Raw genomic sequence first — 25,409 nt, forward strand, 5'->3', positions numbered from 1 at the left:
ATATGTCATGTAAAACATTTTCTTAAAATTTTTCTATTTCGGATGGTTTTTAATTCGGATAAATAAATGCCTGTACATATTTTGTTGTAATATTACCGGCCTTTGTGGCATGTAGTCAGTGAATTATTGAACAGTGTTACCATTTTATCATGTCATGATATAACATAATTATTTTTTCTTATTTTTACACATCTAAAACTGATGCTAAATATGTAAATATACTGTACAGTACTGTAAATGGTACCATTTGATGCCAAGTGTACAATAAAAACTGAAATGAAAATTGCCAACAGAAGTGTCATGGTCTTGGTGGAAAATGCTGTGTTCTTCATTGACATCTGTTTAATAATGGTATGGAAAAGGGAATTAAATTTTAATGTTGGTTTTATGAATAATAATGGAGGTATACATATTCAACATTTGAACACATTGTCATAAGGACTTATGTAGAAACTAAACTGCAAAACCATATTATGTATCTGCAGTTAATGCACAGGCTATGTACAGATGCTTATTGATATTCTATGTTTTCATTTTTTAGTGTTTTTACTTGTTAAATATTTGTTTTAGTTAATTATTTCAGGCTGGTGATAGAAAACTATCAGGAATGCTTCAAGCTGGCAATGGAGGGAAATGTAAAAGTATGTAGGAAATGATAAAATGCAAAAGGAGATCAACCAATGTTATGAATAATACAATAAGATGAATTTTATATTGATACAATGTTGGGCATCTTACTTTGATCAGTTAACTGGTTCAACATACTTGTTTTTTTAACTTATATGAACATTAAACAAGAAATAAAATGTGACCAGAATGGTGTTTTTCATGTTTTCTTAAAAACCCTACTTATTTTTTTTTTTAAAAAGACAATAATTTTCATAAAATATGCAAACTATTTCAGTTGAAATATGGGAATGTAAATTATGTGTTACTTGTAGTTTAACCATTAAAAGGAGTTTTCAAAAATGTATTATAATTATTGTGCTGTATTAAACAATATTTTGTAACTTTTTGCCTTTTCAGGACACTGAGATATCACAAGGTTTCAAAGATCTAGAATATGCTCACAGTCAGTCTTCCAGATACTCACCTTAAAGGTTCCAGTGTGTTTTAGGAGACTTTGTCAGAACAGTACTTTATACCTACATACACTGGAGATACCAGACCAAGCAGATAATTACAGATATATTGACACAGAATCTGAAATTAATTGCATATCCCAACACAACATAAGAGTTTAAACTGTTAAAAAGGCGATGAGGCATTTGTGTAACCTTCATTATTTGAAATGAAATTTCTTATAGTATTTATTTTAAGTTTGACTTTGCATTTAAAAGCCATTAGCATTAGATTTTTCAAAAATATATATATATATATTTATATAAATTCAACTGTGATGTATATCCAGTTGTACGTGGTTGTGAATTATATAGGATTATCTTAATGATACATTTATTCAAACTTATGAATATATAGAAAACACACTACCATGGCTGATCATGTAAACATTCATACTATCTTTTTATAGAAATTAAGTGAATCTTTCGATATTTCTGAATACATTTATTTTTTACTTTGACTGGCTCATTTATAAACACAGAATGCTACATAAAGTGTATACTCCAGTGTATATCATAACATGATTGAAATAGATAATAGATAATATTTGCATGAACCTCTGAACACTTAACCACTATGAAAATCTGCACCAGTTAAGATACTTTTTGTTGAATAATGTGTTTTGATGAGACGAGCTTGTAAAATAGCTGTATTTCTTTTAGTAATTTTGTGTATTTGAAGCATGTCTGCAAATGTAGATTTTATCATGTATTTTGAATGGATCTGAAATGCTGTTTATTTAACTGTTATTACAACGATTGACACAATAAAGATGGATTTATGAATTGTATTCATACAAAAAAACCAACCAGTCAATGTATTTTCGAACTGTTTCCCAATACAATAACTCTTAGTTACAGTTTTGGTGTGTATGAACTTTACGCGTTATCTGAACTAAGGCCGGTTGTTGATGTTTGGAATCAGTCATCATCATCATCATCATCATCATCATCATCATCATCATCATCATCATCATCATCATCATCATCATCATCATCATCATCATCATCATCATCATCATCATCATCCACCGCACCAACCACAACCACCTTCACCACCAACTTCACACCTGCATCATCATCCACATCATCAATCATCAGCAACATCTACGTATCATCATCTCGTCATGAGCATTGTCGTCATCGTCACATCATAATTAGTATCATTGCCGTCGTCGCATCATCATTATTATTATCATCATCTAAGTCGTCGTCGTCGCATTATCACTATCGTTGTCATCGCATCATCATTATAGTGTCGTTGTCGCATTATTATTATTAAATCATCATTGCCGTTGTCATTGCATCATCGTGACTATCATCATCAGCACCATGCTGCACGTTTGCATTTACTTTACACTACGCATACTATAATATTTCACTTATCAAAGACGAATTTAAAGTAAAATCACCAGCCTGAAAAAAACAACGTAATTTGTTGTTGTCCAATTTTCATAATAATTACACAAATATTAAAATGAGCGTCGGAACCGCCACTGCCTCCATCACCAAAAATCCAGGATGACGATGTACTTAAGGTACAATTGTAACATAAATAGCACATGGTTAATCAGAATAGAGACCACGAGTTTGTACCATTTGTGTTAATCATTATAAAAAGGAGAGTTTCATTAATTGATTCCATTCAAGAGATTATCGGTATTATTATTATTATTATTATTATTATTATTATTATTATTATTATTATTATTAAAAAAGACAGGTGCGCTCATCAGGTCAAAGTGACGTAACTTCAGACTGGGTCACTCGCTTTAACGCTGTGCTTTATCGTTATTTTTTACGTACGACCGGAGAGTTTACGAGACGTTTCTGAAACGCCTTTATGATTATCGTTAAGTTGGTCGTTATTACGATCGTAAATTTACGATAATGGCAGATCGTAAAATCTATCTGAAACGCACCCATGGACTACTTCAGTTAGTAAGTTGCAATGCATTGTACACATCGATACCAAGTTTATGTCAGTTTTCGACAATTTTCTCTTGTTTTCGCTATTTCATCATACGGAGTACAGCCCCTTTAATTCAGCCAATGTATAGTGACAGAGTTTAATTACAAAACATAAGTATATCATATATAATATGTGGTAATTCTTATGGAGTTATGGACTGAAGTACTAGTGACCATACAATGTAGCGACGACCTTGACCATGTCTCATACCATGCATACATAGTATCTCTATAATACACTTAAACAATGGAGAAAGCTACATTTGATGTATTTACAAACACTGTATGAAACAACTTAATTCTGCCATTTTATAGTGACAGAGTTTAATTACAAATATATCATATATAAGCTGCTCAAAATTAATTAGTAGATGTAATCGTTTGTATCAAATCAAGGTGTGTTGAATCATGCATGAAGTTTATATTAATTGACCGAAAAATATCAAAATTCAATAACAGCTGCTATTTGGCATTTCAGACTTTAACTTGATAAATAAATATATACAGAGAAGACGGTGTTAATATATAAATATAAATAGATACATGATGCATAAATCCATTAATTACCCTTTGCAAACACGTTAACCATTCTACTGCCCCCATACGCTAATGCGAGTTTCACATTCATTTCAATAATACGAAGGTAATTTGTGTATCAGACAGTTTTTTCAAAAGTAAAGGTCAATTGAAATATAATTCAGTGAAACCTCCAGGATGTTCATTGCAAATTTCAATAATGAATTGATGGATAATAAATGCTCAAATAATTGAGTAAACGACCCTAAATAGTGTAGAAGGTAGCCCATACATGAACCCGTAAAAGGGGGATTTCCAACCTTTATTTTACATAATGTTATGGCTGTAATGTACCATAATCACGGGTATATCAACAACAAATTACCATTCAAAGTAAGAAACAAAGTATAATGTAATCCATAGCTCATGTTAATGGTGTATTTGTTGATAGTGTTTCTGCTGTAGTCTCGTCAAATTATCCCCCATTTATTTAACTTTATCGCAGTACTTTAACAGGTTCAAAGCTTGCACCGTAACATTTACATCTGCAAGTATTTCCAAATACTCTTACTAACGTTATCGTAGATATCTGTCTTATAAATGGACCTAGTAAATATGCACATAATAAAATTCATATCGACTGCAATATAGACAAAGGACAACAACAACAAACAATGAAAGTCACGGACCATCCACAGTGAAAGTGTCGTACAGCTTCTCTATCTGATCTATGTCAGCCTCTGTGATGTTTTTTGAAGCTCAATGAGTCTATAATATGGGGATTGGAAACTTGTAGGTATTGTGTGTAGTGTTAAATAAAAAAAATACTTAAATAGTTATTTACGGTCCAAACATATCCGAAGATGTTTCGTTTATCAGAATATTCGCAATTGCAGAAAGGCCGCTGATTGAAGGAATTAAAGTTGAGGTGGGTTTTTTTTTTCTATTTGAATGAATATTTATAGGTTGGTGTTTGATAAATTTTACACTCAACGTTTGAAGAGTTGAAAAAGTTTAAAAACAAATTGCCAATGAAAACCGTAAGTGAATCCCTTTAACAAACAAAATATTTCTTTAATCTCCATGAGTAGGGAACCAGTTATTGTTGCATGCAGCTGGAACAGATATAATGTACGTGTTAAACACGAATATTTTTAAGCGAACAACCTATTGACTAGCATTCAGTGCTTCAACAAAATGTGTTACATATTGCCACATCAACGCCATATGAAGTACAGTATCTCCCGAGCAGTTTACCAGAAAATAGAAATTGAATCAAGTGAAATAACTCAAATATACTTCAGTCAGAGTATACTTCGAAAGCAATGCATTTCTCCCCAATAAGATGTATATTATATCAAGTTTGAGTTCTCTACCCAAATCACATTTGGAGTAATGTTACCTCCAAAAATGTCACACCTTTTTCTGATATATTGAGGTCCTGTTTCTCTTGTAACAGCTCATCATTCAGTTCGTTTCTCGTCTGAAAACAAGGTTTTGTTTACCATTAATCATCTGTATGGGCAGCGATTGAGACTTAATAAAACAATGAATACTTCGGTGACAAGCCAGTAGTCAAACAGTAGTCAAAATAAAAAACATAAGCCCTGTTATGAAAACAACATAAACGCTGTTTAGAAGAACATCGGAATGGCCCAAACGAAAAGGGCCTAGATACTCTGAATTGGCAATCATTATATCATTGTAAAAGTTCATTGTCATTCCTTTTGCTGATCAAAATCGTTTAACTGGTTTCACTTATTTTGTCAGATATGCGATATTATGAAATGTATTTTTGTTTTGCATTTTTTTGAGTCTGTCCAACTCACATGCAAGAAATTCGTGATAATGGGCCCTGAATCGTTTTGATTGTGTATTATTGTTTTCGTTCTATTTGGCTTCTACAACAATGAAAGTAAACGGACATAAATCAATATTCAATCAAATCGGTGAAGATTGGTGATGATAAGTAAAGCAGCTTTGTGTCATATAGTAGTTTTGGGCCGAATCACGACCAATATCAACTGGAAAACTCACATAAAACATCCTTTTGTTTTTACAATGTATATACTAGTATTTTCTGTCATTGTGTGTAAAATATATAGTATATCAGAAGCTTAGAAAGTAGTAACTGAAATGAAAGTCGTAACCAGGCATTATAATTGGCGATTAACGTCAATGGCTACATGGAACGCCAATATATCATTATTGACTTCCCTAAGTGTTTTTTGTCTAGCTCTGTAGCTTTGGTCCGATGTTTGACGTTACGTATTGCCCCTCTTAAGGAAGACACATTTATTTTATTTTACCTAACACATTTCAAGATTTATAAATTGTTAAAACCATCATTAACAATGTAACAAAATTACTTAAGTCAAATCTCAATCTTTATTCACACATGTTCAAAAAGCAATTACATTGTTCTTTTTTTCAGTAAATGTAGTATCTGTACGAGAGAAACCACATTACGCAACCGTCTATGGCTAGGCGGGGCAAACTATTTAGCATCAAGCCATAGCGACAAATTTATTTTCATACAATTGGGTGAGATATTGCGTATTATTGCGTGAAATTAGAAATGTGAAAATAATTATATTTTTACTACACACTTAGATTTGAAAATATCAGAAATGGTTGCAACGCAAATGAAATCTGGATTATTTTACATCTGAATGTTTAAACAATTATGTAACAATAAGTATATATTTGTTGTTCGTTGGTGTTCAAAATGAACATATTCGAGCAAATTTCGAAACTAATGTTAATAACAGGAAATAAATAAAGTTAAACCAATTATTTCCGTGCCATTGTTTTGAGAGCTTAATACGTGTAATTCACCATACACAAAAATAATCGTTTTTCATACAAAAACAATTGATTTTAGCTTTAAAGCTGCACTCTCACAGATTTACCGTTTTGAAAACTTTGTTTTTATTTCTTGTCTTGGAATGAGCCAATATTGCGTAAATATCTTCAAATTTGTGATATAAGATTGCTGACAATGGATCAAATCGCAGATTTTTATCTTTCTGTTCGAAAATTAATGTTTTATGGCCTAAAGCGTTACTAACGCCCAAAGAAAAATGCATAAAGTTTATATCATTTTTTTAACTTAAATATGAAAATCTGTGAACTGATTTTTGTCAGCAGTCTTATATCACTGGTTTCCATGGATTTTCGAATAAATTGGCTTTTTCCAAGACAAAAAATAAAAATGTCAAAACGTTCAATCTGTGACAGTGCAACTTTAAGACTTAAGTCACTTCTGAAAATGAAACTTTATAACTCTACCAATTCAGGTCCCACACTTGAACTATGAATGTTAAGATATATAAAACCCCTCTTACTTGTAATTGGAAAGGATGTTGTTCGAGGAATTGATAATTCCAATATGTAATTAATCAAACAGGAAATTGCGTTCTGACTAGCTCACAAAAAACAGTACTTGTTATAAGTAGTTTGAAGTACGACATTGAAATCATCTTTAACTTTCAGTTGTCAAGAGGACACTATTGATCAGTTTGGTATTATTCAATGTTTGTTTTCAAACCATAGTTTGTCGATTTTATTGGAACATTAACAACATGAATGCGACAGTATCGCAAAATCTAGTGGATATCGGACAAAAAGAACGTGCCGCTCAAAATATTGCTGCTATTGTTTATACCATAATTGTGTGTACAATTGGTATAGTTGGAAACATTGCGGCTATTGTGTTTTACAGCTTAAAGCGACCGAAGAGTACGTCAACCATTCTGATGATAGTGTTATCTGCCAATGATCTGTGTGTCTCCGTAGCTCAATTTACCAGCATTGCGTTTTCTCTGCATACGTTCAATTTCCCCTATATCGAACTTTATCAGGTATATTTCTTCACTGCACACGCTTTAAGCATGGGCTCCTTGCTTTTTATTCTGGTAATAGCAGTAGATCGCTACAGACTTGTAGTTTTAATGAAACGATTCAGAACGAAGTCACTCGCTTTCATTGTGGCTGGATTGTACATGTATGCATTTATGTCAGGGAGTAAATGCTTCTTTCTTTCTGACAATGTTCCAGTGAACATAACAGTCAACAACGTAACATTTGATGCTGTGGAAATTGGAATTGTGAGTTATGAATACCCATTTTTGTATTGGTTTACTTTCGTTATGGATTCCGTGACGTTTGTCATGGTGATAACAGTGTCGGCAGTGTTATACTGGAGGCTATTCAAGAAACTACGAAATAACGCCAAACGTTTAAGGGTCAACTTTGAAATGAAAATGCGTTCCTCTTGTTCTGGAAAAACACAAGATCCCAAAGAACAACCCTCATCTTCTTATCTAATCATGGACGAAACACCAACACAAAGTGATGGCAACGTATTGGAAAGGAAAACGTTCACACTGGACAGGCACAAACAGACCACGGATGAGCCACAAATACAAAATAATGACAAGAAAGTGAACAAAAAAAATGCCAAAACAAACGGGAACAAGTCAATTCAAATGTTGATTACAAAAATGATGTTCTGTGTAACAGTTGCATCATTTGTATCGTACATTCCTTCTTATATTCTCTTGATTACTACAGATGTTTGGGAAACGTATGATGTACCTGGATGGCAGAAAGTGCTATATAGGTCGTATTTGATTAATACTAGTATCAACCCTTATATTATTGGATATTTTAATAAGGATTTTAGACGCTTTCTAAAAATCAAGATATTCCGTTGCTTTCCAGGGTGAGAGTTCTCCTTCAATGAACTATAATGTATATCCATTGATAGATTTTTTCCTTTTTTTGCAATTACGTCATAAATGCTCTAAATATATATTTGCAGTTCCTCATTTATGTTCGTCACTATATTCTGCGTATTCTTGCATAGTTTTGTATGGTATTTATTTTACACAAAATATCAAGACACTTTCGAACTGGCATCGAGTTTGTTCGAGGAGATACATTATTTTATATTTGATTGCACGTTCACATTTTGTTTATAAGCATATTCACCTTGTGTTAATGTACATTTTATTTATTTGTATATTGATTGTGTAATCAGGTACGATGGTGAACATGGAATTCAAACTCTTCAATGTTAAAACGATGGTGTCATCAAAAAGTGTTATTAGTACTGTGCTTTGATTCGAAAGGTTGTATTCGAATCGAATGGATCTTTGCATTTTCGGGTATAAAGAGGCGCATGCTAAATGAAATCAATATCTGAAACAAATTTCGAATACGACGTTCAAGATTTAAACGAAGTACTAAAATAAATAATCCTTTTATAAATATAATTTGCTGGTTAAATCACTTAAAATACACATGTTTTCAGAATAATTAATAAATCTCATTATAATGACTCGCTCTTTTGTGTTATGATCTCATTTTAAAGCTGCACTCTCACAGATTACCCATTTTTGCAACTTTTTTTAATTTTTTGTCTTGAAAAGGGCAAATTTTTGCGTGTATATCTGCAAACCAATTATATAATATTGCTGATAAAAAATCAGAACGTAGATTTTCATATTTCCGTTCGAAAATTAATATTTTATGAAAAATGCATAAAACATCAATTTTTGAATTCAAATATAAAAATCCGCGAACTATATTTGTCAGCAGTATTAAATAACTGGTTTCCATGGATTTTCGCAAAAATTTGCTCGTTCCAAGACATAAAATAAAAGTTGTCAAAATGTTCAATCTGTGAGAGTGCAGCTTTAATATCGCAAAATATCGCGCAAGGTTACCCTTTTGATGTTACGTCTCCAGAATGGAATACGGTTTTTTATGGATATATAATACCAGCGTTTGTTACCTTCCCTCTAATTGCGTACTAAATATTCAAATTATTGATAACCGAATCCTTAAACTATTTTGCGAGTCTGCGTATCAATCAAATTATGCGTCTTTGCGTACCGAGCACCAATCTCTTTTACGTTATTTGTTCATATGCATGATTTGTGCAGAAGTGAATGTGTATTTGGAACTCAATGGGACAGTGGGGTCCTCCTCTTGCTTAATGGGGCAGGGGGTTTCCTCCTCGTACGCAATAAGGCAGAGATCTCCTCCTTCTGCACAATGGGAGAGAGGGATTCCCCCTCGTGCACAAATAAGTCTTTATGAAACGTCCGGTTTTTCGCCTGGATTAATCATTGTTTGATTATTATTGATCAGTTTAAAATAAATCCACAATACTGATCTATGTATATTTAGAAGCCTTCGGAAAATAAAGAAGCCCGAAGAAAAGTATTCAGATACATCACGAATTGTTTCATCTACCAGAGAGATTTTGAATTGAAAGTTTTTATTAACATTGAATTAATTAAAACACCGTTTCCTTCTTCCTGGTTTACATCCGCCTGTGAAAAGTTATAGTGTCTGCGGTTAACAATTGCGATTTGGTTCCCCGCTTGCAGTGTATGTGCAACGTTACAAGTGGGACACAAATGAAAAACACCTTACAAACGTTAGCTAACGTTAGCGACTCTAAGCCTGAATTTAACTCAGGACCGGTTGTTTACAGGAATTGACATTTGAAAATGAATTCAAAATTAAGTAAACTTATATGAAACTGTTTATTTATTTGTTCCTTCACAATGCGTTTGAACAACCATCATTGCGAAATAAAACACATGCTTTTTTTAATTTTCTCCCTGAACTGTTTCAAGAAAACGCTCTCTACAGGTCAGTTGATTTGTATTTATTTGTAGAGACGTAAAATTAATCGCTCCTTCACAAAATATGCACGATTCGATCAGATAATTGTTTCGTTTTCAGAGTAACACAATTTAGTTAAACAGTTAGTTTAGTTTTCTGACAACAATTTAAGAACAAATACAAATTAGGTATCAAACACAACATGCATCGATTTTTAATGTTATTTAGTTATATAAATTTAGCAATTCTACTCAGGTAAGGCTTCTTTATTTTTTGAAAATAAACACTGAAGGTGTCGCGGAATCCTGTCTCAGCCTTTGCCTTAAAACAGGAAAATAAAAGTTAATTTGGGATTGTTTGGATAAAAGAGAGGTTTGTGCACGTAAACTGGTTTAAAACCCCAGTAAATTTACATTTTACTGACCGTTCCAAGGCGGTACCTAACAATCCTTGATACACATACCTAGATTGTATATAGAAATATATGCATTGTGTTGTTTGTGGAGTTTTGTGCTGTTGTTCCATGTTTCTTCTTTTGTTTTTGTGTTCCATGTCTTTGGCGTTTACCCTGTGCCATTAAACGAGGTCTATGTTTAAACTTTTGGCTACTGAGCTTGTTTTAAGCTTAAATCGCTGATCAGCGAAAAGTGTGTGTTATGAAAGAAAATGGTCGGCAACTTCTACTGTATCGCAACGTGTGAATAGTAAAGCAATAAGCGCCATAGGGAATCGAATGTGGCTGTTAAACAAGTTGGATTTAGATCACTGCAAGTGTTTCTTGGCCAAGCATTATGGTATATCACGTAACAGCGTTGTCCATATAGATTGAAAGACAGGGCGGCGGTTCGCTTAAATATATGTTCTGATTTACGCTTTTTCAAGCAAAAACAGTTGAAGAGATTTTTTTGTTTTTGATTTCTAGCAAATTACACATTGAAAAAGACGACGGTATTGTTTAACGCGTGTTCATATTTCTAAATGTATATATATATATATTGATATCAAGCTTTCGTGTTCTCAAATTACAGAGATTTAAATAATTACCTGTTAGTTGAAAATGTTAATTAAGTACGAAGGCAGTTCGCCGTGAGTATATTTTTTAACCAAAATTCCGTGTTTTTATTTTCCTTCTATTCGACAGTCAAATCTAGCCGATCGTATAATTAAAAGTGATCATGTGAGTCTTATAACTATTTTCAGTCGAACCTCGCTATGTTGACGTCGGATAAGTCGACTTTCCGGTTATGTAGACTTTTTTCCGGTCCCGAATTTACTCCTTCTTATTCTTTATAAAATAAATTTGTTTGTGTCGATTTTTTATCTCGACTTTTTCGCTATGTCAACCTCGTTTTCCAGTCCCTGTGGTCGAATTTCACACATTTCCTATGTTCTTTATGTCGAAATGTAGATCAAGACGTAGGTGTGAAAATATTCATGCCGGCCTGCAGCATGTCGCAAAATACCGTCCGTGTCAATACAACAAACTGTTGGATACAAAAATGTAATTGGTAAGTGCGAATAATTAAAGTTGTTTGTTTATGAACTTAGTTAAAGAGACATTTATTGCTCAAGCTCTTTGGTATTGTATAAAACATAAACATTCCGAATGTAGCTACGCCTCGGTTATGGCTAATCGTCAAACATTGGCCCAGCAAGCGCAGACCCCACAAACAGTAACCTGTGCACAATGGAAGCCGCGCCCAGGCTCCACGTCACGTCCCACTCCAGAAAGCGCGGAAAGAAGTGTGGCCAATAGTGCTCCCACGTCGGTGACCAACGCCCACGCCGTCCCGCCGGTGACAGACGCCCGTGCGACCCCGCCGGTGATCAATGCGTCTGTGGCTCCGCCTGTTACCGAAGTCCCAGCGGCCCCGCCCATCAACAACGCCCCTGCGGCTCCACTTGTGTCAAACGCCCCAGGAGGTCCGAATAATATGTCAAAGGCCTAGGACTGGCCGGGGAGGGTCCCTGTGTTTGACAACAAGTGTTACCTTGACAACCTGAAATTTGGGACATTGAATATTTGTGGACTTAAGCAAAGGATGCAATACGAAGAATTTACAAAACTTACAAATGAATTTGATCTTTTTTTGTAACAGAAACTAAGTTAGATATGTATGACATTGTTTTGTTAGAAAATTATACTTTTTTGTCAAAACCCAGAATGCAAAAAAACTAAGCGCAAGTCTGGTGGAATAGGTGAATACATTAAATCGTCTCTTAAGAATTTTATTAGAATTGTAGAAAGTGATTGTGAATATGTATTATGGATGGAAATATCGAACGACATCTTAAATCTATCACACACCTTGTTAGTAGGAACTATTTATGTACCTCCTGATAATTCCAAATATTACAACAATGAGATTTACTCTTCACTCTAACAAGAAATCATCACTATGGTAGCCAAATCGCCAAACCTGTTACTTACAGGTGATACTAATGCCCATACCTCTAATCTACCCGATTTTATCAAGGTAGACGGTATCCTCGCAGACTATTTTGATTTTGATGAGGAACAATTTAAGTATATGAATGCAGCTGAAACCCTAGAAACACTTCAAATTCAAATTAGCAGACACACCACAGATAACAGAGTTAATATAGCTGTTCAGAGATTATTAGACATCTGTAAAAATAATAATCTGACAATTTGTAACGGAAGACTAGGAAATGATAAACACATTGGCAAAAGTACATTTAGACAAAATTCAGTCATTGACTATGATATTGTATCCACTTCGCTCATCAATAGAGTTGTTTCCTTTGATATAAACGAATTGGACTGCCTGTTTTCGGATGGCCATAACCTTCTACTTTTAGATTAACTTTAAATATCAAATGCAAAATACCCGCCAAACAACTAAACGAAAACCAAGATGACAGTAAAATAAAAAATCCGAAATGGAAGGACACAAAATCAATAGAATTCACCCAAAACATAAACGCCCAGAAAATAGAAGAAACGATGAGCTATTTATCAAATATTGATGTAACTAATGCAGAAAACCTCATTAACCTCGCAACCAACAACATCTCTGATATATTTAACGAGTCTGCACTCAAAACTTTAAATAAAAGAGCAAAATATAATTTAAATACTAATAACAAACCGTGGTTCGGTCCAATATGCCAAAATGCTAGAAAAATGTATAACCAAGCAAAAAGAAATAACAATTAAGTAAAACTGAACTCAATAAAGATAACTTAACACAGGCAAGTAAACATTATAAAATGATAATGAATAAATTTATTCGCAAGCAAAAGCACAATAATGAAATTAGGCTAAGAAAACTTAATTCAAAGAACTCCAAAGATTATTGGAAAGAATTAAATAGTTTAAACAAAAAGACCAATATCAAATACCCGGAGCTCAGTAAGATGTACGAGCATTTTAAAACAATTGGGTCAAACGATAATGAAAGCAGTGGACCGAAACCCGCTCTTTTAAAAGAAAATGACATTAACAATGACCATATTATTTTGAACTCCACAATTACAAAACAGGAAATTGAAAAGGCAATCAGTAAATTAAAAAATGGGAAGGCTTATGCAAACGACCTTATTCAAAAAGAGTACATTAAATCTACTCAAGACACTATGCTACCAATTTATGAAGGTCTATTCAACGCCGTTTTCGACAGTGGAATTATCCCACAATCTTGGCAGGAAGGTATTATAAGACCCATATACAAAAATAAAGGGTCAACAGAGGACCCGGCTAACTATAGACCAATCTGTATCTTGAGCTGCCTCGGCAAACTATTCTCGTCGGTTTTAAATGAAAGACTTAACAAGTATCTCAAAACCCAGGAAATACTCCGTGAAAATCAAGCAGGTTTTAGTTAATCATATTCTACGATTGATCACATATTCACTCTTAATTTCCTTTTCGACTACATGAGACTCTCTAAAGATAAGCTATTTATAGCATTTATAGATTTTTCTCAAGCCTTTGACTCAGTCTGGCACGATGGTCTCTACCATAAACTTATATTTAACCAGATTAACGGGAAATTTTTCAGAGCCATAAAGTCTATATATGAAAACATTAAAACATGTGTAAAGATAGACAATAAAAAGTCATGTCATTTCAAAAGTGCATGCGGAGTCAAACAATGCGATCAGGCTTATAGTTAAATGATCTGGAAACATATATACGTTCAAGCATAAACACAGGCATAAAGATCGAGAGTGAAACGATGACAAATTTCTTCAACCTGTTAATTTTACTTTATGCTTTATACTTTAATTTTACTTTATTGGTCGCAATGAAAAAGATTTCCAAAATACACTTCATGTGTTCCAAAATTATTGCAATCAATGGAAACTAAACATTAACAAAGGTAAAACTAAACTAATGATTTTTGGTGCCAGAAAAACAGATAAATTCCAATTTGGGATTGATAATGATAATATTGAAATTGTTAAAAGCTATAAATATCTCGGAACTATTTTCTCAAGAAATGGAAGCTTTAAATCAGCAAGACAACATATAGCTAACCAAGCAAACAAAGCAATGCACTTACTATAACTAAGAATACATAATCTTGATATTCCAATAGACTTACAATTAAAACTTTTTGACAGCACTATCCTACCAATACTTACATACGGATCGGAAATTTGGGGGTTTGAAAATATTCATGTCATTGAGAAAGTACATAATGACTTTCTGAGGAAAATCACTAATTTTAGGAAAAGCACACCAATGTATATACTTTACGCAGAACTTGAAAGAATCCCCCATAATATAATTATACGCTCGAAAATGATAAAATTTTGGTCAAAAATCCTAGATCCTAACTCTCTTAAACTGGCATCCTCATGTTATCATTATATGCTACATACGCAATTAAAGTCAAAATGGTTAGTTTACATACAAAAAACACTAAGCGATGTAGGCCTTTCAAATGTTTGGTTCCAATAAGCATCAATAAACCTTAAATCGCTCGACAAATTGGTAAACCACATTCTAACTGACCAGTTTAAACAGTCCTGGCATGCAAACATCAATAATACAAATAAAAGCAAAAACTTTAACCTATTTAAAGAAGACACTGAACAAGCTCCCTACCTAAAGATCTTATACAGAAATGATGCTTTAACTTTTTTTAGGTTCAGATCTGCAAACCACAAATTAGCTATTGAAAGAGGTAGATGGCAAAGCACAACCAAGGCTTATAACGAAAGAAAGTGTGAATTTTGCTCATTAGACATTAGCGATGAATTCCACACGCTACTAGTCTGTAAGAAATTCAAAAACCAAAGAATTAAATACATCCCACCATTATTTTTAACCGCCCTAATATTGTGAAATATAAGATATTAATGACAAGTACAGATATAGACACTCAAAAAGAATAAAAGATATAACACAGCACTTAACTGAAAGAAATAGAAGAAAAACCAACTTACCCTACAAATAAATCCTTAGCTTCATCAGTCGCCGATGGCCAAATTTACAACCAAATTATTCGTTCATTCACTAAAATATTCCCATTCATACATCCGCACTTAACTCACGCAGAAAACGAGGAACAAATACATCTACACTGGCGGTACGCTTCGTTTACTCATCTGTCGTTTAATATTTATAACTGTAACCTTATCCGCTATGTATAACTCATTCTTAACCCGAATTTCTAGTATTGTATATATCTTATCCATAATGAACAAGAACACTCCCAACTTCCCCCGGCGATGTCTTGCCAATACAAGCAAATATCTATTACACTAAATATTAATTGATACTTAACCTTGAAACGTATTTGTCTCCATATTGAATTTCAGTGTCGTTATGATATGTATAAAATGACTATAGCTGTAGTATAATTGATAATTACCAAATATATGATTATCTTCACTTGTGTAACATGCAAATCTGATACTACTATCACTCTGTATAACATTGTACTTGCCAATGATATGTTTTCACGAAAAATTATATAGCGAGACAGAGCCCCTGGTGTTTTATACCGCGGTCTAAACAACGTAGTTGACACGGTGTGATTATGCCCCATTTTGTAGACGGGATAAAACAACAGTGGCCCTGCTAAGCTTTTATACATGTACATGTATATATGATTATTGTATTTCGTACTATTAATCAGTTATTTCGAATTCCTGTACCCGATTACCAACATTTTAACATGCGTTTTTTATATATATCCTATTCATGTTGTTGCATACATTGTAACCTGAATTAGTAAATAAAACGAGTTTTGAGTTGAGTTGAGTATTGATTAGATATCAATCCCGAATGGGAACAGAAATAATAACTTCAAAATGTCAAATGTTAGTTCCACTGCTCTGGTCGACCAAATCAGAGAAGGACCCGGTATAAAATCTTACAATGTACAAATGTATGCAAATGTGGTTTTATATGTGTTTTGTGTGATCCATAAACGTAAAAGAAATAAATTTGACACAAATAATTCTTCTTTTGTTTCACTTTATTTTTCAATAACAAGTTTGCTGTTTTCACGACGAAAATATTAAACAAGACCGTTCAATTGTGGATGTAAACATCGTACAATCCAACTCAAACGTGTTGGGATTGGTGATATTTTTTTTGTAATTCGGATGAGTCGACTTTTCGTTATCTCGACTTCACTAGGTCCCGAAAAAGTCGACATAACGAGGTAATGTATTTTATTCTGATAAGAAATTTCCTTTCTGTTGATTGTTGAATTATACCAGAATATTGATGAGTATTCCAAAATGCACTAAAGTAGGATATATGAATTTTTCGACGAGTTCACGATGTAGCTTCTGTTCAAAGGCTCTCAAAGAAACATTTTCCCAGCAGAATTAACGCTGTCATCGGTGAGAAGCTGGTGTGTTAGTGAACAAAAAAGGATTATGATTAAGAAGGATTGAACTTTACTAGCCAGTAGGAATCATTTTGTAAAACAGAAATAATTGTAGTGTTCATGTAATAAGGGTTAGAAGATGAGTTGGCGAGAGGGCTATCATCTGCAAAAGTGTATATTTGTGCTCAATGGTGTAAGCGATATCGTTACCATTAAATCAATAAGTGATAAAATATATTTGGGCCTATGGGTGAGCCCTGTGCGACCCCAGGTGTGAGCGGCTTAAAATTGGAGAAAACACACAAGAAACACTCGTTAAGACCTATTCAGTAAATAATGAAATAACCCTCTTAATACGTCGCCTGATATTCCATATCCTTAGAGTCTGAAAATGAGACCCCCGTGCAATACCCTTTCAAAGGCCTTGATTGTATTTCGATGAACAATATTTGTAGATTGTTAGTCATTGAAAAATATATACACATCTCTGTCCGACTAACAATTCTCTAAAGTAATTAAATAAATCAAGTTTCCATTCAGTAGGGAACTATTTATCTTGTCGTATCAATCTGTTGAAAAGAGCGATAAACTATTTTTGCATTTTATTCCTTTTTTCGTTAGTGCAAATTGTCTTGTGAACTTTAAGTTTATCAAGGACGTGTTTAACCTCGGTGCCATTGACATCTTATGACAAAACGATAGTGTAATAACACTGAAACATATAGAGGATAACTAAAGTTTATTTAAATACATATAGTACTATGATCTGTTAAAGGTATAGGGCATGAAATAAGACGAAAAGTTATGTATTGTATCAATTTGAACGATCAAACAAAAACACCAATAAAACATTGCCCCAACACAGTTTTCGATAAAAAAATTTATATTATTTCAAAAGAATTTCAATGCACAGATAAGCGAAAAGTAGTCCAAAAGCATAGCGAGTCTTTATCATTTCAAATTTGGATGCACAACACAATTGCCAATAGCTCTACCAGTAATAACCACTTTTGCACGATCTTTCACACTCGCCCTTTGACTCGAAGGCGTTGTCCATCATAAGGCGGCTGTAACATTTGACCGGAAGCTTCACGCACTCTCCGCGCCTGAACGTCCACAGGTGGTCCGCTCGGCGACAGACATCTTCACGTGGGGATTTGCCCGAGCAATTTGGCGATGCGCTGCTGTGATAAACGCCACACGACTCTTGACAATGAGTGACGGAGCAAAGGAGGGCAAACAACACCAAAACAGCGATGATTTTCGACATCTTGCTCTGAGGAATAAAGCACATTATTGAATATCATCAGTAAGCAGATATTTTGACCGGAATTTGGATCAGAATTACCTTTTCCTTAGCGATATAATTTTCCTCCATGAAAACTTTCTTCCGTAGCGACATTACTATTTCTACAACATGTTTCATCATAAAAAAATAATGAACCGTCGAACCCGATTAACCCTTCTTGATTGTTTTGGTTCCGTACCTTGATAACTTTTTTACAACGTGCTTATATCATAATGTTAATGACATTATTATTACACTTGAACTCCGTTGGCACAAACTCTCTTTGTCCCAGCTTTCTCGTTTGCTTAGACTCAATGGAAGGAACTGTTTCTTATATACTTAGGTATGCAATGGCCGCTTCGTTCGAACTTTCCAAGACTCACGTTATTCCCGCTGGTCTCTTTGAGGTCGAGCCAACGAGGTTCGACAGAAATCATATTTTGAATTTCGAAGCTTATACGTCATAAATGCTTGCTAAGGTAAATTAACATAGAACATAACAGTTATGTCACTGTAGGTTGTATTATTCATTACAGCTCATGCATCTGTGTGTTCACTATTGTACATATTTCAATTCCAAATTTAATGTTTTATGGCTTAAACCGTTACTATTGGTTTAAGAAAAATGCATAAAACATCAACTTTTGGAAAGAAATATGTAAAGCTGCAATCTGATCTTTTGTCAGCAGTCTTTTATTACTGGTTTGCAGATATTTACGCAAATAAAATCGCGTTCCAAGACAAAAAATAAAATAAGTTGTCAAAACGTTCAATCTGTGAGAGTGCAGCTTTAATAGCTTATCCAATACATATATATCCACATAATTAACAGCATCCCAAAGAGCGTATGACATAAAGAATAGACAAGATCAAGAATTTTAAGTATCACGAACTTAATTTACAAAAAAGTAAATAAAATGTCAAATAAGCGTTCCCAGAACTGAACAAAAGATCTCTTTGTTTCGAGATATTCATACCTGAGTTAGAATGAGACAAGGTACGTTCATTTCTGTTGTTGAATGTAATCAACGTCCCTTCTATTCAGACAGTTAAAGTTTTCACAATAAGCATGCAATAAATGCATGTATATAGTAACTGGAAGCAATGTGTATATACTCGTATTGTAATCATTTATTCTCTGATCACATGTTTTGATAATGAAATGATATTTACAATACTTTATCATTTTGCAACGCAGGCAGAAGTCGATACATATATGAAAAACTACCGAAACAACCTCAGTAGCTAAAAGTTTAAACATTTACCACGTTTAATTGCACAGGGGAAACGCCAATCACATAGAACACAAAAAATTCACAAAAAATCACAAACGAAAAACCTGGAACAACTGCACAAAACTCCACCTGTTTTAAGCTATCAAGAATATGTTTTCTACAATTAACAATTAACAACCAACTGTAGCAAATTTGAAACAAAACTTACCAGTTTAGTATGATCTTCACAAATCTACTGTTTCGTTGCACAATCCATGGTATATTTATAGTACTGTGCCATTTAGCCTTATGAAATGTCATGCCACCTGATACACATGGCACCATATGTGACCAACGTCACCTCTGAAAGGATGATTAATTTGCTATGGCCTTATACCATTTCACAGAAAAAAACATTATTCATTATGTAAATACAACTTACATGTCGTAAACTATGCCTGTTTATTGTCTATTATATTTATGAAATTAATGTGTCCCGGGAGATGCTGAATGCTGAACCAGCGGTGAATATTTTAGAGTTAGCCCTCTCTGGACCTGGGTACACTCGAAATGTTCACCCAAGTAGGGTCTTCATCATTTTTTATAATAATAATGCCTTTTAAGTAATTATTTACGAGTAAATTAAAGTACACTTTATTGGTTCTAACATTCTAACAATGCAGGACATGGTACAATTCACTGAAATGATCCGTTCATCGCATCCCTCATAACTACTCTCACACACCCTCTAATACTTCTTTTTGGACTGGGAGACGTTGCCACCATGACGCCGCAGTAGCATTTGCACCGACCGGAAGCAATTGTCTGTATGTGGACGGCGCCTCTTACACTTCTGGAAGGGAAGGCTATCGGAGCTGCCGCTCTGCCGGTCAGGCGTCTACTGACAGAATACAGAAGTCGCCAGTACGGCGAAGACCATTTAAGCCACAAGGATTTCTAATATTGCCCTGAAATATACATCAAATTTAATTTCATAACAATTACAATCACATCAGAGAACAAGTTCGTCATTGGAAATGGTCATCGGTAAGTGTATTCCCTCCTCCTTTTGGGAACAAAATATTCCTTTAGTATCAACCATTTCAACTAGTGCCGTGAATACTATTTATTATTTAACAATGTTGTCACATATTTACTCGCTGTGCACCGAGTTTTCAAAGGCCAAACATTATATAATGTTATATAAAATAAAAATAGATAATAAATATAATAAAGATATGTTTGATAGTGTGGCCACGTAGACAAAATACATATTTATGAAACCACATTCATAAGCGCTGTTTTAAATTGTATACAAATCAAATATTTCCTTATTTGGTTTTGATCCTTTCAGTGAAATGAGTTAAACACGATAATGCACAAAAATGAACAGAGAAATCGGTGTACACGACAATATATAGTGTACTTTATCTGTTTGCGAATGATCAAAAAGCCCCATACTTCAGAGTCGTAGCGTAAAAAAGTGGTAAACACCAAAACACACTCTCGACAATTAAGCTGGTAAAACACACCCAAGGGGTATGCCTCCAACCCCCACATAGAAATTGACCTTTACATTATTATCGTCCAAACAGCGAAGTTGAATGTGTAAGCGTACTAATAATTATAGTTAAAAAATGAGTGAATAATGAAAAAAGTTATTTCAAATGAAATGGAAAAACACATTATGTGCTGGATTGTTTATTCCCTATTTGCAAGTCTGTATTGTAAACAAATATGTGTACATATTTCATAACTATTCAAATTGAAGTTTCAATGATGATAATCAGTTTATAAGTAGTAAATTACATATAGCAGATATTGCTAGCGTTGTATAAATAGTTTCTATGCATATATTTTTGAAAAGGCTGTAAGGGCAAAACGTCAGCAAATAAATTAATAAATGATCATATTCTCTAGGGAAACATACGATCAATCGCAATGAACTAACTGCACTATTTAAAATCACATTATGATAAAATAACTATACGTTATAGTCGTATTAACCTTCTGTTCCACGTATTTCAAGCTGCTCTTGAAGATTCGGGGTACATGCTGTTTTTAAAATGCATTCCAAAACCATGACAACACGTATGGCCACTGCTGTTAAACATCCACAAAACATATTATACTGTCATTTGTTTAAACTTCGGGCCGTTCAATCCTCATAACAAAAAAAAGTTGACATAATAATAAAAATGATTTATCTTTTTGAACTGAAACACAATAGAACACTGGTGTTCCGGTTATTTGTTTTGTTTACTCACGGGGTTCCAACTCTTTTACACGAGAACGTGTTTGTGTTGTGGAAGCTTGTAGATGGTGTCTCAGAGTACCGCCGACCATTGCTTATACATAGCGAAAATGAATCGTTTACAGTGAACCTTTCCAATGAAGTAGCTGATAAGTTCGTTTTATCATTCTAAACATAGTCATTAAGATATCGAATTGAATTGGAAGTGTTTCCTTCAAAATATCATACAAATGACCCGTTTGTTCAGTTTGAACAATAAAAACAACCCCATTGTACTTAGAACTATTTTAATAGTTTACCTGTTAGAACAGTAATAGCGTTATTTATTTATCTTAATATGCACTGTGTTTTATTGATGTTTCAAAACTGCTTAAGAGTATTCACTATTTTTTATTACTTGTGTCGGTTTGTATGAAGATCTTATATCTAATGTCACGTGTTCGTGTCGATGAAGTCACGGTAAATTGACATGGAAGAATCGGGGATGTCGTTTTCCGAGGAAAGGACAAAACCTAATAGGCATGTGCAAGTGACAACAACAATAACTAGTCCACACTAGAAATTTGTATACCTTTCTGTCCAGCTTGTTTTCAACAGCAGCATTCGAACAATTTATGTCAAATAGTGTTGTCTCTATGTCTTCGCATTTGAATTATTGATAGATAAATGTATACATGTTAAACAACAATGGTGGTACTTCTAACGCTTCAACGCAAAATAAAATTATGTTTCGGAATTGATTTATGTACCTAGTTTAAGCGTTATTAATTTCATGAAAATACATTTAGAGAACAAACATTAAACATCTAAAGATTGTAGGCATCGCTAGAAGCTAGATTTGCGCCGATTGTGTAGAATGATGGTTATGTTTTGCATTAACAGCCTTGTAAATTCCATCGGTGTTATCTTTAAAATAGTTGTTGCACTGTAAATTTAATGGAAACATTAGCGATCTGCCGTTATTCTGACATGATTTGAGACAAACATTTCAGCTTTAAAAACTTAACCATATCTTCAACTATTTCACGTTTAAAAGTTGATAACGGTGTCGTTAAAAACAAAGTTCTGACCAATGGACCAAATATCACCTGAATTTGATAACGCTTTTGGATACTTCGTTTTGTATTCTGTATAATTTATTAAAATAAACAATGTACCAAACGGATGTTCTTGTTACCCTCTTATCTGTTTCTATGATAAATTATGTTTTCTTATCAATACTTCACGTCGTAATTGTCGTTATTGATGTATCTATTGATGTATCTAAGAAGTATATGACAGCAGCATGCGAAAACTGTATTAGTTGCATGACTAATTCAAAGCCACCGTCCAGGCCCAAGCATCACAAAATAACTTCAGTCAATTCTCCATTTCAATCCCACCTTCTTTTTCTCTACAATAGTGAACAATGCCGTTTCACGGCATAATATTCACCCCTCAACTACAATTTCTTAAATTAACTGCCTTTCGGCAATTGCGATTATCATCCGATGAATGCAACATCTTCGAATATGCTTGAATCGCAATTTATCAATATAGATGAAAATTGTTGATCTTGTGCAGGTCCCGTGAAATATAAATCAACTTTTAAGAAAGCGTTTATTTACGATATATTGAATGCATTGTTGCCATAAGTGTTTCAATTTTACGTTTTAAAGTGATCTCAAGTGATTGAACTTTTCCCGCGTTATTGTGACGTTATTTGATTAGTGTTTCTGGTTACAGTCGGGTCGTTTTATTTACAGAATGGGTAAAAAGAAATACTAAAACGTTTTCTTAGATGAAATGAAATATTTTATTTACAATTCTTGAATAAAATAATGAACTGTGGTGTAAAAATAAGTAATGAATTGGGGTATTGATGTCATTATCGGGGTATGAACGCAATCGGGCAGGTCAGAATGTGTGGAGTCCAGAGTATTCCGCCATTCATTCCTTTAATGAACACATATATGCGCTTTTAGAAAGAGTAGAATACTATGATAAGGAATCGTAACAAACTGTAATGTGAAAAAATGAGCTGCGCTTGAGATTAAGGAATGATATGTTCGTGAAATTCGTATTCGTATTTTCTAACATTGTAAAGTACTTTTTTAAAATAGTATTTCGTCTACTTCATGTGTATAAGGTAAAACGAAAGGAATTTTCGTTTTATTTTTGAAATGGTCCAAATGGTAATTATTGGCACTTGTGGGCATGTCATGGTTTTTCGGTACAAGATAAATTATTTGATGTTTTTATTATGCTTTATGTTTTGTTGTGAACCATGCGGTATGATTTCTTGGCCGAAAGAATTTTATATGTATCTATCTGTCTTCCAGGACGTTTTCAAAAGAAAACAAGAACCTTTTGGCATGGGAAAGAACGTCATATTAACATTATGACATGCGGAATTTAAATCGGTTCCGATAGAAAAGAAATGTCAAATTAAATATACAGGCTGTGATGTTTTATTTCGTTAGTATGTTGTGTTTTCTTTTTGTAAAATATGCATGCACTTTTTAAAACATCTTTTAATGTTAAATATATTAAATATGTATTACATTGATAAGGAAAATATGTACCGTTGAAAGAGCCTTTGACACAGAAGTAATGCATTCCGTGCATTTGCAACATGGTATAACATCGATTTAAACATAAACAGCCGGACAAGGGTCAGTCCGGATGGACACATTTGTGCATAAACGTGCTACCTGTGGCTCTCGGTCTAATCTAAGTGAACTTTCATTGCAAGTTTTATGAAAATACTATAAAACAGCCAGGACAAGGTTCAGCCAAGATTAGTTCTATCAACAGTACTAATATTGGCGATTACATTTTGGATGGCAGTCAACTCGACAAATATCTCTCTATTCCACAGGCTGTGGAAAGAGAAAGATCTTGCCTATGTCTTCAAGATATTTTTAACTATAAGGAATGTTACTATAAAGACTGTTATGAACTCTTCCCGGCTACCACGCTGTGCAACTCCCCAATGACCGTTCACGTTTTTTAATAGATGGTATGCTTTTTCACTCTGCTGATAAAGGATAGCGGTCTGTTGTGAATGTTGTGACTAAAAACCGTGATTGGTTGTGAAATGGATGGCGATCAATCCCCGATTGGTTGTCTCTGAGTGTTGATCTCCCATTGGTTAGCATTTTGTTACTAACCAAAAACTTGCAGCATTGAAGACCTGCAGGTGACAAAATTAGCCTTAAAGCCAGGAATAGACTTCAAACAGCATTTAAAAGATATAAAGCAATCACGTATATATATATATTGCGAATATGTGTTTTACAGCAGTTATAATGTATTTTGTTTCAAAAGGAGATGTCGCGCTACACTGGCTTGGAAATCATTAGAATATAATGTGATACATTTTTAGTTCGTTTTTGGGCTTCGAAGTTTTCATTCGTGTCGTCGTCGGGCAGCAAAAATTTGGCAATAGCCTGACATTATTCATGATATTCTAATGAAACTTGGTACACGTATTTCAGGACATTGAATATTCGGTTAGCAAGGCTCAACTCTATGGCTGTAAATAATGTTGAATCATGCCCCTATTTCGATTTGATAAACGACAATCGTGTGGGTTTGGTCTTACGC

The 25,409-nt window shown here is 33.8% G+C and overlaps 1 long non-coding RNA gene across 1 annotated transcript; it reads left to right on the forward strand.

The window, feature by feature from the left end:
- Positions 1-249: 249 nt before the first annotated feature.
- Positions 250-1,221, forward strand: LOC128240173 (uncharacterized). The gene is made up of 3 exons (XR_008262073.1): positions 250-351; positions 584-641; positions 1,027-1,221. It is a non-coding gene; the product is annotated as an uncharacterized LOC128240173 (long non-coding RNA).
- Positions 1,222-25,409: the final 24,188 nt, after the last annotated feature.

The sequence above is a fragment of the Mya arenaria genome, chromosome 7 (genome assembly GCF_026914265.1).
Source record: "Mya arenaria isolate MELC-2E11 chromosome 7, ASM2691426v1".
In the NCBI taxonomy this organism is placed as follows: domain Eukaryota; kingdom Metazoa; phylum Mollusca; class Bivalvia; order Myida; family Myidae; genus Mya; species Mya arenaria.